The sequence below is a fragment of the Setaria italica genome, chromosome II, assembly GCF_000263155.2.
Source record: "Setaria italica strain Yugu1 chromosome II, Setaria_italica_v2.0, whole genome shotgun sequence".
NCBI lineage: Eukaryota > Viridiplantae > Streptophyta > Magnoliopsida > Poales > Poaceae > Setaria > Setaria italica.
The window spans coordinates 20090880-20106953 of record NC_028451.1 but is presented as its reverse complement, the minus strand read 5'-3'; the positions used below and the strand labels follow the sequence as shown (position 1 = coordinate 20106953).

Sequence of the window (16074 nt, the reverse complement as noted above, 5' to 3'; positions counted from 1 at the left end):
TAAAGCATAAAACTCCTTATCATAAGTAGAATAATTCAAGCTAGCACCACTTAATTTCTCGCTAAAGTAAGCAACCGGTTTTCCTTCTTGTAACAAAACAGCACCTAGCCCAATACCGCTAGCATCGCATTCAAGCTCAAACACTTTAGTAAAATCAAGTAACTGCAAGAGAGGAGCATTGGTTAACTTATCTTTCAAGGTGCTGAACGCAACCTCTTGCGAATCACTCCAAGCAAAGGGGACATCCTTCTTTGTAAGCTCATGTAGAGGCACTGCATTAGAGCTAAAATCATGAACAAACCTGCGGTAGAAACCTGCAAGGCCAAGAAAGCTTCGAATTTGTGTGACTGTTGTCGGTGTAGGCCACGCCCGAATGGCATCGATCTTGCTGCTATCCACCTCAATGCCCTGTGGAGTAACAACATAGCCAAGAGAAACGAGACACGTGTGTGCAAAACATGCATTTTTTGATGTTAGCAAATAAATGAGCCGCACGCAACGCATCAAAAACAGCACGCAAATGTTCTAAATGCTCTTCCATAGACTTGCTGTAAATGAGGATATCATCAAAATAGACAACTACAAATAATCCTATGAAGGGCCTCAGAACTTCATTCATCAAACGCATAAATGTGCTGGGAGCATTTGTCAAACCAAACGGCATAACCAACCATTCATATAACCCAAATTTCATTTTAAAAGCCGTTTTCCATTCATCACCTAATTTCATGCGAATCTGATGGTAGCCACTATGCAAATCAATCTTAGTGAAAATAATGGCACCACTAAGCTCATCTAGCATATCATCAAGGCGTGGTATAGGGTATCGGTAGCGAATGGTAATGTTATTAATAGCACGACAGTCTACACACATACGCCATGAACCATCTTTCTTTGGAACAAGTAACACGGGAACGGAGCAAGGGCTAAGAGACTCACGAATATAACCCTTGTCAAGCAACGCCTGTACTTGGCGCTGGATTTCCTTCATCTCATCCGGATTTGTACGGTACGGTGCGCAGTTCGGAAGCTGTGCGCCGGGAATGAGGTCGATCTGGTGCTCAATGCCACGAAGTGGTGGGAGTCCCGGTGGCAAATCTTTTGGAAAGACATCAGCGTACTCCTGCAAAATGTTAGCAACTGCAGGGGGAATATACAAAGATGGTGCATCATCAAGTGAAACGAGCACACTAGAGCATATAAGGGCATAGCATGGCAAAGGAGCATCGCGTAACTCATCAAAATCGGCACGTGTAGCAAGCAAAACAGGAGCATTCAACTTGATTTCAGAATTAACAGAGGTCGATGGTTCAAGTTGTTTAGCAGTTTTAGCAGCTCTAGCAAGATCATCTTTAAGAATTTGTTCAGGTGTCATTGGATGTATAATTATTTTCTGACCCTTAAACATGAAAGAATAGTGATTTGAACGACCATGATGCAAGCTATCAGTATCATATTGCCAAGGTCGCCCAAGTAACAGAGAGCATACTTCCATGGGAATAACATCACAATCGACAAAATCAGAATAAGCACCCATGGAGAAAGGAACACGGACTGATCGAGTAATTCTAATTTTCCCACCATCATTAAGCCATTGAATGTCATATGGATTTGGATGCTTACGAGTGGGAAAAGACAACTTTTCAACTAGCGTGGTACTCGCCAAATTGTTGCAGCTGCCACTGTCGATGATGATGCGAATCGATTGCTCCTTCACAACGCCCTTGGTATGGAAAAGAGTGTGTCGCTGATTCTTCTCGGATGGAGCAACCTGTGTACTAAGAACACACTGCACAACAAGACTTTCATACCTATCGGCGTCGCCCGGGTTGACATGTACTTCCGCTTTTGCTGCATGGTCAGTGGCAAGCATAGCATGTTGAATATCTTCAGAATCACTAGCGGAAGAATACTCACCATTGTCACGAATGAGCAAGGTACGCTTATTCGGACAGTCCCGAAACACGTGGCCAAATCCTCTGCAACGATGGCACTGAATATCCCATGTGCGGCCCGTGGAAGGCGCTGCGCCTATGGACGGGGGAGCACCTGCAGAAGTGGCTGCCCGCTCACGCGGTGTAGGCCCTGTTTGTATACGCTTTTCCTAGCCACGCTTAGATTATAATCTAAGCAAAGATTTTCTCGCTTCTCGCTTTTCGCTTCTCGTAGTTCAAATCGTTGAAGCGGCTTACCACATAAGCGAGAATCGGTGGAAATAAGCAAAGCGTTTGGCGGGATTCTCGCTTATTTCCACCGATAAGCCGCTTATAAGCGGATACAAACGGGACCGTAGTGGCGGGCGTGGACGGTGTAGGGGGCACGGGTGCTGAACCGGACGTCGAGCTTCGTCCTGCAAAAGAGTTAGAATATGGCTTCGAGCGGCGTCCCTGCAGTTCATGTTCAGCTTTGCAAGCAAATTCAAATAATGTGGTCATATCATAATACTCCTTATAATCAAGTATATTCTGAATTTCACGGTTTAAACCACCACGAAAACGTGCCATAGCAGCGTCATTTTCCTCAACTAACCCACAACGAATCATGCCTTTTTGCAATTCCTAGTAATAGTCCTCTACAGATTGTGAACCTTGCTGAAAACATTGCATTTTATTAAGCAAATTGCGGGCATAATAAGAAGGTACAAATCTATGTCGCATAGCAGCTTTTAATTGATCCCTTGTGGTTGGAGCTGTAGTGGGATGTTTTTATTTATATTCACGCCACCAAATTAAAGCAAAATCAGTAAATTCGCTAATAGCAGCTTTAACTTGAGAACTAGTAGGAATATCATGGCATGTAAATTTCTGTTCGACTTCTAATTCCCAATCAAGATATGCAGCAGGATCATATTTGCCATTAAAAGATGGAATTTTAAATTTTATCTTAGCAAAAGAATCATTACCGGGACGGCGTGGCACACGGTGAGCACGACCTCGACGGTCTCCACCGTCTTGCTCCGTGTCACCACCGTAATCCTTCTGGAAATCTGTGACCATCGTGTTCAATGCATCGAGGCGTGACACGATGGTGTCGAGCATGGTCTTGGTGGCTGTCTGCGCGAGGTCGAGCTGATCAATCGCTCATTCGCCGTAGTGACCGTGGAATCCATCCGTTCATGCATCGTCTTGATGTCTGCGGCAAGTCCATCAATTTGTGTCCGCATGTCCTGCAGCTGGTCATCCTGCTTGTTGTCCTCACCTGCCATGGTTAGCGCAAACACAAAACCGACGGCAAAATAGGGGTGTAACGACTCACAAGGCACTCACACTAGTGCTGTTATCAATGTCTTATCCGTTCTTACCTAGCACACAGGGGCGACCCGCAGCCGACCGGAGGAACTCTCGAAAGATTGGAGCAGCGATTGCCTGGAAACAAAGTCAGCTCGTCGTAGAACTATGTGGTGTTCTGGGTAGGCTGCACTCAAGTCAAGGATTAGCACAATCAAACAATAATGCAAAGTTGAATTATAGTGTTAAACACGAAACAAATGCTGCTGGAAACAAGTGCGAAAGTGGAACAAGGAAGGTGGCAAAGGTGGAGAGAGCGCAACAAAAAGCTATTTTTCGGATGTTTTTTTTTATTTTTTTTTCTTCAGGAGTCCTCAAAACCAATAATATGAACACAGAGGATCTCAAACAGCAAATTGCGGCCCACACACACACACACACACACTCTCTCTCTCTAGAGTAAGGCGAACCTCAGAAAAATGTACCAAGAAAGAGAGATACGGATATGAAAAGCTGGCACGGGGGGCGTGGGGAAGGGCGCAGTATGCGTGGGGGGGGTGCGGAGTTGCCCCGGAGGGTCGCGACTAAGGGGGGTTCATGGCGCGCACAAGGGGAGTTTCCACCGAACCAAACCGGATCACCTTCCTTCTCCCTGTTGGTTTTCTTTTTGCACTTTCCTTTTCTTTGATTGCTTTCTATCTTTTTTTTTTGACAGGGGAGGGGGCGATCGGAGGGGTGGGATGGCGCGGCGCGGTTGTCTGGTCGCGACGAGGGGGTGCGGCATGAGGGGTGGGGAATGTTCGCGTGAGGGGGGGCGGTGGGCGCGGCGTGGTAGGATTGGCGAGCAGCGGAACGGCGGTGGTGAAAACTAGGGTTAGAAGAAAAACGAGAAACAAGAGATTAAACACAAGTAACCGGCAACAATTGAACGAGTAAGCACACAAATTCAACAAAGACACTTATTGAAAGAATGTGCGAGGCTAAATGGTTGCTGGGACAAGGATCTAACCTGAAAAAAAATTGTTTTGGTTTTTGTGGACTGTAGGAAGGGAAAAGCACTCGTTAAAACTCACCGATCAACCTGGAAAGCTGATACCACTTGATAGAGGCGGAGTGCCCGATCTTTCGGTGAGTGGAGATAATTTCAATTTGGTGGAAGTAGACCCTCACGATCCGACTACGATGAGCGAACCTGAAGCGCCAATGCAATCGCTGAACCAACTCCCGATGGTTACCAACCTCGCCGGTGCGAGATCTGCCTGATCACGAAGATCATTTCCTGCACGCAATCGAAAAACGAACAAGAAAAAGACGCGAGCAATCTCAATATCACTCGAAGGTGGAGTTCTGAATCACACGAGGACAGCGCGTATTTGCGCGTGTTTGAGAGTAGCTAAAGCTAGATGTAAAAAAAAACTCAAGTTGTAAACAAAAGGGACTCCGACTAAATAAAGGGGGCGCAGCCCCTGGAGTCCGGAGGAGGCGCCAGGGCAGGAGGGGGGCGCGCGCGACCAGGGGGAGGGCCGCGGCTCCCAACCCTAGGCGCCCCACCTGGGCTGCCCTGTTGGGCCATCTTCTTATTCCGCTGGACCTTCGTTCCTTAACAGCATGATGAAGTTTAATTATCTCGCACGGGCCCGAGTGATTGGCCCAACTAGATGATCAACTGTAGGTGCCTGAGGTGGAGGAGAAACTGGAGGCACCTGAGGTGCTGCTGGTGTGGATGTACTCGTGGTGTCCTCATCAGGCTGGGCGGCACTGGGGTGGCCGATGAGGATCCGTGGGTCAGCCTGAGGCCGGCGCAGAGGAGGATGGCGGCTAGCGCGGGGGAAGAGGGAGCAGTGGCGGGCGTGGGGGAAGAAGGAGAGCGGCGGTGATAGGAACCCGTCAGGGTTGATTTCCAACCTTTCGATGAAAGGACATGGGATAACTCGATTGGTGGATGGAGACGACGTGCATGGTCCGACTACAGCCTTCCAAGTTGCGCCTTAGCAACCGATACATCACCTCCAATGGCTGCCGCGATCTTGTGAAGCGCGTCACCCGGCCACTAAGGCACTCATCCTGCAAGCAATCGAAGAACTATCAAGAACAAGTATAACAAGTACTAAATTTACTAGATGAAGATGAAGGTTTCAAACTCAATCTCAAATAAGGTGGGGTTCTGAAGACAAGAAGACGGGCGACTGATCTAGCATGCGCGCTTACAAGCAAGTAGCGAGAGCTAAACTTGATCTAAACCAAACCCAACTATTCTTGGTGGCGGCTAATGAGTATATGAAGGTGGGAGGATGACCACCAGAGTGTTGGGGTCATGCTCCAACCCTAGGACGCATTCCTAATGGACCCGACTTGATACACGGTCCATTGGGCCAAAATATGGCGATGCAGTACCTTTGGATAGAAAATCTCTCAGTAGTAATTCAGTCATTGCAGCCGCCTTATAATAGATATAGACTTGAATCTAGGTCCATATGAAAATAGACTTCATAAGAATTCCATGAAGTACTTGAACGCCCCAATCCGAATCTGTATGCGATCGTGGCGACCATCACAAGTTGGTGTTGTCCTGCAGTCCAAATTCAGCATGCGCGAATCCTTTTCCCTTTCGGTCTTCTCCGTGGTTCCTAACCAAAATATATTAACATCGACCTGATTACCCAGGCCCTACCATAAACTAAATACACCAGACAATTGGCAGAGTGCGCATACAAACAACTTGATCAACAAAGCCTGATACATTTAGTTCCACACACCTCATCTCAGCATGGCATTAGCCATAGGCGCACTATATCCAAACCAAGTCAAATTCAAGGCACCACACCAAGCCAAGTCGGAGCAAAGGGTAGTCAGGCGGAACCCTCGGGAGGCCGCAGCAACCATGGGCCCAACCCAGAGCCTGAACGCCCAGTAGGTGACCTCCGTCAAAAGATCAATAACAGCCACGACGCCCGTACAATCATTGAGGGATGCCGTCACGAGTGCGAACAAGAAGTCGAGTACCTGAGAGAGGATTTTGATGGGTTCCTCGCCTTCTCAATACAAGTAAGGAAGACATTTCTACCTTCAAACCCTGGTTATCACCAAGTACGATGGCAAACAGGACCTAGTCCAATGGCTGCGGTTGAGTTGGTAATCAGAGCAAGGTTGATCAGTAAGAGACTTCTAGTTCTTTGCTATTTTTAATCTCCTATAGTCAAGAAAAAGCCAAAAAAAATTAGTAGACTAGTTCTCCATAATCCCAAAAATCCTTTGAGCCTTTTACTGGTTAGCGTGTCCTAAAAATCCCAAAAATGGCTGCTTAGTTAGGGGTCATTGAATTAACAGTTGCATCGTCGTGTCAAGTTGCTAGTCTTAGCATCTAGTCATTTAGAGTTTCACGTTCTAGTCACGTTTGTAGATCGACTCTGCCATCTTTTGGATGTAGCCGGTAATCTTGGTAATGAGGACATCCCTAGCATCCACTCTTCTCCACCTCCTAATGAAACTGTATATTATACAGTAGGTCCAATTACAAGGCGCTGAACAAAACAATTGGAGAAGGAAATGCATTCTCAGGTGAACACTAACCTTGTGTTAAATAATTAGATTATTTTGAATGAGCCTATGCTTTTGAGTACTTGTTTTAATGTTCTTAGGAATGATGGAGTGCACGAACGGGCATGGGATAATGATGGTTTTTGATAGGAACCCGCTAGGGTTGATTCCAAATCTTTCGATGAGAGAGTCGTGGGATAACTCAATTGATGGATGGAGACGACGTTTACGGCCCAACTACAGCCTTCCAAGCTGTGCCTTAGCAACCGATACACCACCTCCAATGGCTGCCGCGATCTTGTGGAGTGCGTCACCCGGCCGCTAGGGCATTCATCCTGCAAGCAATGGAAGCGTCACCCGGCCGCTAGGGCGTTCTTGGTGATGGCTAATGGGTATATGTCGTGTAGGCACCCCTGGGCCTACCAGAAGACATGTACGGACTCACTCAAGGGAACATACCCGAAACCTACTCGGATATAAAGACTACTCTGTAGGGCGCGTAGGCTTCATGGACTCCCCAAAGACTAGTCGGGTCAAAAGGAAACTACTCTACCAAGTTAGAGCAGGACTCTGTAACGTACTCAACTAGGACTCATATACAATCCGTCCTGTAACCCTGCTCCCCCGACTATATAAGGGCAGGCAGGGACCCTCTCCAAACAATGAACAACAGACACAAGTTCAATACAACTAACACACAGGACGTAGAGTATTATGCAATCTAGCAGCCCAAACCAGTCTAAATCGTGTTCCTTGTGTCACCATCGACTCCTTGATTCTCGATGACACCCACCGCATAAAAGACCACTTTGGGTACTCCCTAAGAGGGTTACCGGTCTAAAACACCGACAGCTGGCGCGCCAGGTAGGGGAAGTCGCCGAGTTTCTCTGCGCGAGATCGATGGCATCGGTCATCATCAAGCCTTCTTTCACCTTTGAGGCGGGCGCAACCTTCATCTTCGGCTCCTGGCTTTGTAGCATTGATGGCGCTGGATCATTTCAACGCTGCATCATCGGCAACCAGGAAAAGAAGCATCTCGATGAAAACTTTCTTCATCAAGAAGTAGAGAATTTCATCGAGAAAATCCAAAATTTCGACGTCAACAACATTGAGTTCGACTACGGCTCGGATTCGACCCTAACACGGACTAGCCCGCACAGGCTGGCGTCCAAGTCATCCCGCAAGTCGACCTCAACTCGAAGTCGATTCCCGCATGAACTCCGCAACGCAGCCGTGGTCCACCAAGAATTTCTTACTCAAGTCAAATCTGGACTAGAGTCAGTCGAGGGCTGTGACTACGACTCGGACTCCGTCCAAGAGATCCCTTTATCAGGCCCAGCTCGAGGCTTGGTAATTACTTCAACTCCGCAAGGTACATTCATTTATTGGCCTAGGATTAAGCCATCATTCCTTATCCAAGACTACGAGTCACGCCTTGTCGATCACATGGACAACCTCCCATATCAAGAGGGTATCTGCTTACTTCAACCCACGAAGAAGGAAGCTACTACCCAGATAGAGAAATCTTCATCATCATGTCACCAAACAATGACGTGGGCGCCAGCCACCAAAGAACTCGATGGTTGCTCAACTCGGCGACGTTTCACAAGATGTTTCCATCAGCTAACGCCCCGCAAGATGAAACCTCTGAACAGAGAAATCAAAGAAGGGCATGTAATGCTGCCCGAGCAGATCGTCGCCAACTACTGGCTACAAATATTCCTATCGTGAACCTTGAAAGAGCATGCAATGCAGTGCAAGCTCAAGAGCACAACACTCCGTTCGCAGCAATTGTCTCGATCAATCTCATATCAACTCTCATACCTCATGACAGAGACAACGAGTTAACAACACAACTCACGGAAAGGGGCAACGGGTTAATAGCACAACTCGCAGAACAAGCTTACAAACTACTAGACAAAGAATTGCCAATCCCATCTATCCCTCGCAACTCGGCCTACCAGGATAGCAGCAGAGACGTTGCAGTCTACGGTGGCAATCGCACAGCTCCAAGAAACAGTAACGAAGTAGTCAACCAGCCGAGACAACATAGCCAAAGGCAAAACAAAGATGAACGCGAGACCCCAAGGTGAAACAGGGATGCAGGGGAGGCTAGCTGCACCAATTCTGCAAAAGAGCCCTCGCCATCGCAGAGCTGATCGCGAAGCCTCCATCTTCAGTGACCTAAGAGAGGTAATCAATAACAACTGACGCCATGAATGTGAACGCGAAGCCAATGACTATGATCACTTCCCCTCCTTCACCAAATGGGTAATGAAGACTAAACTACCCGAGAAGTTGAAGCTGACGGGGATCATCAAGTACGATGGCAAGCAAGATCCAGTCCAATGGCTATGATGCTACTCACTAGCCATCAAGCAGCTGGGGGTAATGATGATACAAAGGTCATTCACTTCCCCATTTGCATGGAACCCACGCCATTAACATGGCTCGAGTCACTCAAGCCCAAGTCGATCGATTCCTGGGAAGACTTGACGAAGGCTTTCACTAATAATTACACAGGCTCCATGTCTCGCCCAGGCAACAAAATCGACCTAAGCCAAGTCAAATAGAAAGAAAGCGAAATACTTCATGACTACATATGTCATTTCTTTGAAAAGAAAGCTACAATAGTCGACATTTCAGAAGCAGACGTCATCGAGTGCTTTCAAAATGGACTTTATGATCGTCGAACATACCAAAACTTTGGCAGACAACATCCAACCACCATCAAAGATCTCAAAATCATGATACAACAATGGGTAGATGAAGAAGACATAGAGCGTGAAAGATTCGGCTCTCATCGCAACCGCGGTCGTGACAACAATAACAACAATCATGAACAAGACAGAAACCACAACAATGATACTCGAAACAACTACTTGGGTAATCAGAACTACAAGCGCAAACCCGACAATATTATCGTGGCCATGACCAACTTAGGCAAAAAAGGGCCACACAAACACAATGACGGGCCCTCCTTCACCGAGTTACTCAAGAAACAATGCCCATGGCACCCAAATAGCAAACGTTCGGCGATTGATTGCTACAGCATATGCCGAGTAATGCAAGAATTACCCGCACTACCCCCTCCCGAAGACATTGGTCAGAAGAAGGACAAGGGTAAAGTCAAGGTCAATGAAGCTAATGAAGGTGAATGTGAATTCCAAACTGCCTCTAAGACTGTCAACGTCATTTTTGGTGGAATCCCGGGTACCCCATCCAAGCAGTCCAATAAGCTAGTACTCAGATAGATTATGGCTATCGAGCCATCAGCTCCTACACCACTCAAATGGTCTGAGATACCCATAACTTTCAGCAGAAAGGACCAATGGACAAGTTTCTCAGAACCAGGCCGATTCCCTCTAGTGCTCGATCCTGTCATCGTAGGCTCAAGACTTACCAAACTATTCATCGACGGCGGAAGCAGACTCAACGTCATTTTCGCCAATACACTAAGGAAAATGTGCCTCAACATCACAAACATGCTTACTCCAACGGACTCACCATTTTCAAAATTGTCCCAGGAAATGCTACCATACCCCTAGGACAAGTCATCCTACCAGTCACTTTCAGCACCAAGGAACATTACCCAACCGAGTACATTAGGTTTGAGGGTTGCCGACTTCGAAACTTCTTACCACACTATACTCGAAAGACCAGCATTGGCCAAGTTTATGGCCATACCACACTACGTGTACCTGGTACTCAAGATGCCAGGACCTAAGGGTGAGTTAACACTATGTGGAGACTTAAGGCGATCGTACGAGTACAACAAGGAAGCTGTCGAGATCGCAGTGACTTCTCAAGCACCAATTCCCATGCAACAAGTCTTCACAGCTTCAAAGAAACTCAGCCCCACAGAACTGGAGATCCCAGGAAACAAGTCGGGATCCATGGTACAGCATCATGCCCCTGGAACGAGGTTCCATGGTGCATCATGTGGGTGCAAGTGGTGTCACAATACGGCAAGAGGCCGGGACTGTGGAGCATTACATGCGAAGGGAAGTTTGGCCCTGACACGTGCCTGGGGATCGATGGGGACGACTGACAAGTGAAGCGACCCTTTGTGGCGCGTGGATGTCGTGGGATTAGGTTCGCCATGCGTGGTTAATAAATTTGAATCGATCCGTCTGCCTCTCACAGTTTGGGACTGCTTGATCGCTATTCTGCACTGAGTAAAGATGGAACATGATGATATTAATCTTGATGCTTGGTCTTTAATTGTTTGGAAACAATACTTGCTTAGTATAAGTTGCTAATCTAGACTGGTTAATGAACTTAGAACTTGAGCTAAAATATTGAAAACAAGGACCAACTCTAGGAGCTTTTGGCAAGAACAAACCTCCAGCCAAAAAGCCTTTCCATGACTAGGAGTCGGTGAAGTAGTTATCACCTATCGAGTCAGTCTTGCTGAGTACTAGTTGCTCAACTTTGCTTGTGGCTATGTTTTCAGGTAGTGTTGAGTACGAGGAAATGGTTGCTAGCTCGACTTGGCCGACCCAACTCCCTCCGGGTTGGTCTGTCGAGTGGAAACCAGCCTCAGACAGCGTGGATCGTTGAAATGGATATCATGGTCGGCTTCGCCATGGTATTATGTATCGTCGTGTAGCTTCCGCTATTTTACTTCTTCGTTGTTTACAATCTTGCAAACTCTGTTTGGATTTTGAAAACTCTGATGTAATAAAGTGCTGAACTATGTTCATGTGATGGGAATGTTGTAATCTCTGTGCCACTCACCTTCACGTGAGCAATGCATCTCGATCCTGAGTAAGTGGTTTATCAGATGAAATCCGACGGACGATCAAGTTGGCTTGCTTAAAGTGCATGATCGTGTGTCACGCGACTTAAGTGCATTTTAGTTAGGTTAATTTGGGCGGTTCCACCACATCAGTACCCGCAAACAAACACCAGGAACTCCTTCACCACCGCTACCTCGATAGCGGCAAGATGAATCCCTAGTACAACATGAAGGAGAAAAAGAACCAAGACTGCTCCCTTGCTAGCTTCGGTGAGCCGTCCCACACCGCATGCCACACATCCACCTCTAATAAGAGAGCCGGATAAAGACCGCGTAACTCATCACCCATCACTCGCGAGTTCCAGCATGGACTTAACTGAATCACGAGCTGCAAGATGAGACACGTGACAACACCTCCTACGAGGATTCTTCTAGCATCGCGGCTATCCCTACGAGCGCAAGAGTATGTGGAGGGAAGGTGGCTCTAATCTACGAGGAATCTTCTAGCACTGGGATACTCATTGAAAGATTTCTACAATTGAATAACAGCAATCTAAAGCAATCCATTGCTACTACGAAGAAGCATGGCCTTGGACGACCCTCCCAGTGGTCTATTTATAGCCAAGTGCCACAACAACTACCTACTCGGAAGTTACTGTCCGCTCAAGACGACAAGCCTTAAAGCACTGACAAAAGTTAGCCAGACGCTTTCTGACCCCACTCACGTGAAGGCATTCAACCGCAAAAAACAAAAGTGTACAGTTCACCCGTGCACCCCTCTTAAAGCGTAGAAAAGGTCAAAGCACTTTCAGCAGCAACACCAATAATTGATGTCCGCAGCAGACAATACGATTACTCGGGTAAAACTCGAACTTGCTCCCACCGACTACAAAGATTAACCAAGACAAGATCATTCATCAGACTTCAAACAAAATTCAGAAATCGCCTCGAGTAATCCAACAAAGTACTCGGCAAGTTACAACTCGAAGACTATACAAGCCTAAGGCTCTTCCAAAGATACAAATTCAGACATCTTCAAAGCGATCGGCTCAGCCTCCTCGAGATACTACACATAAGCATCCTCTGTGCAGTTCCGAGCAACACCGTCACCAGCCGCTGTCAAATCTACCCTCGGGTAATATGACTTGACCACCGCAAGGACTTGTTTGCAAACAGCCTTGCAGAGGCTAGCAACCTTACCCGGAGCAGTCTTCAGCCGCTCGACTAGTGAGCGAGGCTCAACATCGTCTTCAAGAGGAGCGATGGCATTAACTACGTCCTGCGCAACACTAGTCAATTCTTGGAGCTCGCCTCGAAGCGTTCCTATGGCTTTACCATGATCTCTACAGGCCAGCATGGCCATAGCAAGCATAACTCCGTTTGATTTTTTCTATCCCTCTAATGCTCACATGCAGCCTGAGCTTCAGCCAGTGATGCCCGGAGGCGGTCAGCCTCATCAGCTACCCGGTCATGAGCATTCCTCCAGTCAAGAAGCTGGCTACTCACAACAGCCTCTTTTCTCTTGAGCTATGCGGCAAAGTACCACAGATCAGAACCCACGACTATAGTCAAACATACTCAAAAGGATCACGAGTACTCACCTTAATACTTCTTGTTCAAGGATTTATAGCGATTCTCCAATCGCTCTTGCAGGACTTCATGGTCCCTCCGCTCTACCGCAAATGACTTTGCATCCTCCTCATGAACTCTCAAGGACTCCATAAGACGGCTACATTCTTGCTCCAGATGGGCCACTCGTTGCACAGTGTCATTTTGCTCCTGGAGGGCCCGCGCATTCCTTTGGGCTCTGTCATAGAGGTCCTGCAAGCAAAAGAAGTCGTCAAATTTCAGCAAAAAATAGTCAAAGTATAATAAGATCACACACATGAAAGCTCTGGATAGCTCTCCGAAACTCCGACTCTGACGGCAGCTCGAGCACTGGACCCTCAGTATTCTTAGAAATCTGAGGCTCTAGAGCTCCACCCAAGACAGCACCTGAAAAAATGAAACTCATTAATCATTACAGGATACAATACATCGATCTCACCTGTACTCCGACTACATACCTGGTGCGCCAACCTCATCAACTTTAGTCGTACCAACTAAAGCCAAGGTGATAGAGTCGGAGTGCCCGATCTTTCGGTGAGTGGAGATAAATTCGACTTGGTGGAAGTAGACCCTCACGATCCGACTACGACGAGCGAACCCGAAGCGCCAATGCAATCGCTGAACCAACTCCCGATGGTTACCAACCTCGCCGGTGCGAGATCAGCCTGATCACGAAGATCGATTCCTGTCCGCAATCGAAGAATGAACAAGAAAAAGAGGCGAGCAATCTAAATATCACTCGAAGGTGGAGTTCTGAATCACACAAGGACAGCGCGTATTTGCACGTGTTCAAGAGTAGCTAAAGCTAGATGTAAAACAAAACTCAAGTCGTAAACAAAAAGGACTCGGACTAAATAAAGGGGGCGCAGCCCCTGGAGTCCGAAGGGGTCACGGCGCCCAACCCTAGGCGCCCCACCTGGGCTGCCCTGTTGGGCCATCTTCTTATTCCGATGGGCCTTCGTTCCTTAACAGCATGATGAAGTTTAATTCTCTCGCACGGGCTCGAGTGATTGGCCCAACTGGATGAGCAACTGTAGGCGCCTGAGGTGGAGGAGCAACTGGAGGCGCCTGAGGTGCTGCTGGTGTAGATGTACTCGTGGTGTCCTCATCACAAGGTACCACCAACAGTCATTGAAGACGGCACACCTCCAGAACTCGAAGGGACCGCATGGATCTCCACTGAGTAGATAACTTCTTGAAGCATGGAGATAGTGGCACCAAGACGATTTGTGTCCTCAACCTCAGGTGGTTCATCCATCGTCAAATCAACTAAGGGACCAGAAAGTGTAGTCGGAAGACCAGACCCCGCTCCTGTTTCCACAGGGATAGTATCCTCAGCATCCCTGGATCAAAACACGAGGTCATCACCCGTTCTTCGGAAGTTCAAAAATACGATACAAAGAGAGATTTACCCAAAAACTCACCGAGATGACCACGGTGGCAATCGCACATGTTTCTTCTCAGTGACTGCCAGTTGAGTACTCGGCACCACAGGGTCAGTCGGAGGTACGATATTCTCGCCAAGTCCTGAAAAAATCAAGGATGAGACTGCAAAACTTCAGACCACCGAATAATCAAAAAAAAACTCACCACTGGTGATAACATCGGATAACAAAGCGCCAGCAGCAATCACCGGTGTCTTTGCGACGTCAGTCACCTCAGAAGATGCACCCACGATAACCTGTTCGGGGACTGCCAACTCGTTTAACTGACGGTGCCGGGGCTAGGCTCGAAGGCTGCTTCCGAGTCTACAAGCGGCACCCCCACCGGTAACCCTTCAACAGCCGCGACACTGACAACAACATCCTTGCCAATAGCGACTACCTCACCAGAAGTAGCCTCTTCGCCACCCGCAGTCGAGTCGTCGGCCTTCCCAATCAGCTAAAAACGTTAGCATTGCTCAAAGACAAATTCTTCAAAAAATTACCTTATACAACGAACACGTACCTTGGTACTCTGCGACCCCTCAGGGGTCAAACTCGACGACGAAACAGGCTGCACTACAGCTTTCATTCGGACTACTCGTCGTTTCTTAGCAGGAGGAGAAGGTTCATCATCAGAGTCAGCCACGACTATCTCCCCTCCCTCAGACTGCGGCAAGAAGCCGAAAAGAACCCAGGACTGCAAACAAAATTGTTACTCAAAAATTTTGCCACGTCTCAAAATATACAAGTCAAGCAAAAGAACATACCTCTGCCGGCCCATACCAACTATCAAACTAACGAAGAACTCCTGGAAGCACTGGTACCCCCTGATAGTTCCTAAAAAACTTCCCCAGCAACGCCTCCACATCATCATCAGATATGTCTTCAGAGAACATCCGTGATGGGTCATCAAAACCCGAGTACTCCGAGCCCGAGCGAGCTCACTGCTGCAAAGACTGAACTCTCTGCTTAAGAAAACTGGTGGCCACATTAATGCTAGTCAAGCCCAACGATCTCAACTCAGCAATCTGAGTCAGCAAGTTAGCAATTTCAGGGGTGTCCTCAGGCTCGCTCACCCAATTCTCCACATGCTTTGGAGCGTGTCTAGTGACTACTGGTAAGACAGGATCATGGTTTCCAATATAAAACCATCTCTTTTTCTAGTCACCATGAGAGTCAGGCAAAACATACTCGAGATAAGCACTCGAGTTCCTAAGCTGAAAACTGGCCGCTCCAAATGATGAGGACACCACAAGTACATCTACACCAGCAACACCTCAGGCGCCTCCAGTTGTTCCTCCACCTCAGGCGCCTACAGTTGATCATCCAGTTGGGCCAATCACTCGGGCCCGTGCGAGAGAATTAAACTTCATCATGGTGTTAAGGAACGAAGGCCCATCGGAATAAGAAGATGGCCCAACAAGGCAGCCCAGGTGGGGCGCCTAGGGTTGGGCGCGCGTGACCCCTTCGGACTCCAGGGGTTGCGCCCCCTTTATTTAGTCCGAGTCCTTTTTGTTTACGACTTCAGTTTTGTTTT

General features: G+C 47.7%; 1 long non-coding RNA gene across 1 annotated transcript; it reads right to left on the bottom strand.

The window, feature by feature from the left end:
• Positions 1-14158: 14158 nt before the first annotated feature.
• Positions 14159-15802, bottom strand: LOC111256485. Its single transcript, XR_002676592.1, has 5 exons — positions 15305-15802; positions 15061-15234; positions 14704-14982; positions 14538-14640; positions 14159-14456 (listed from the first exon to the last, which is right to left on the bottom strand). It is a non-coding gene; the product is annotated as an uncharacterized LOC111256485 (long non-coding RNA).
• Positions 15803-16074: the final 272 nt, after the last annotated feature.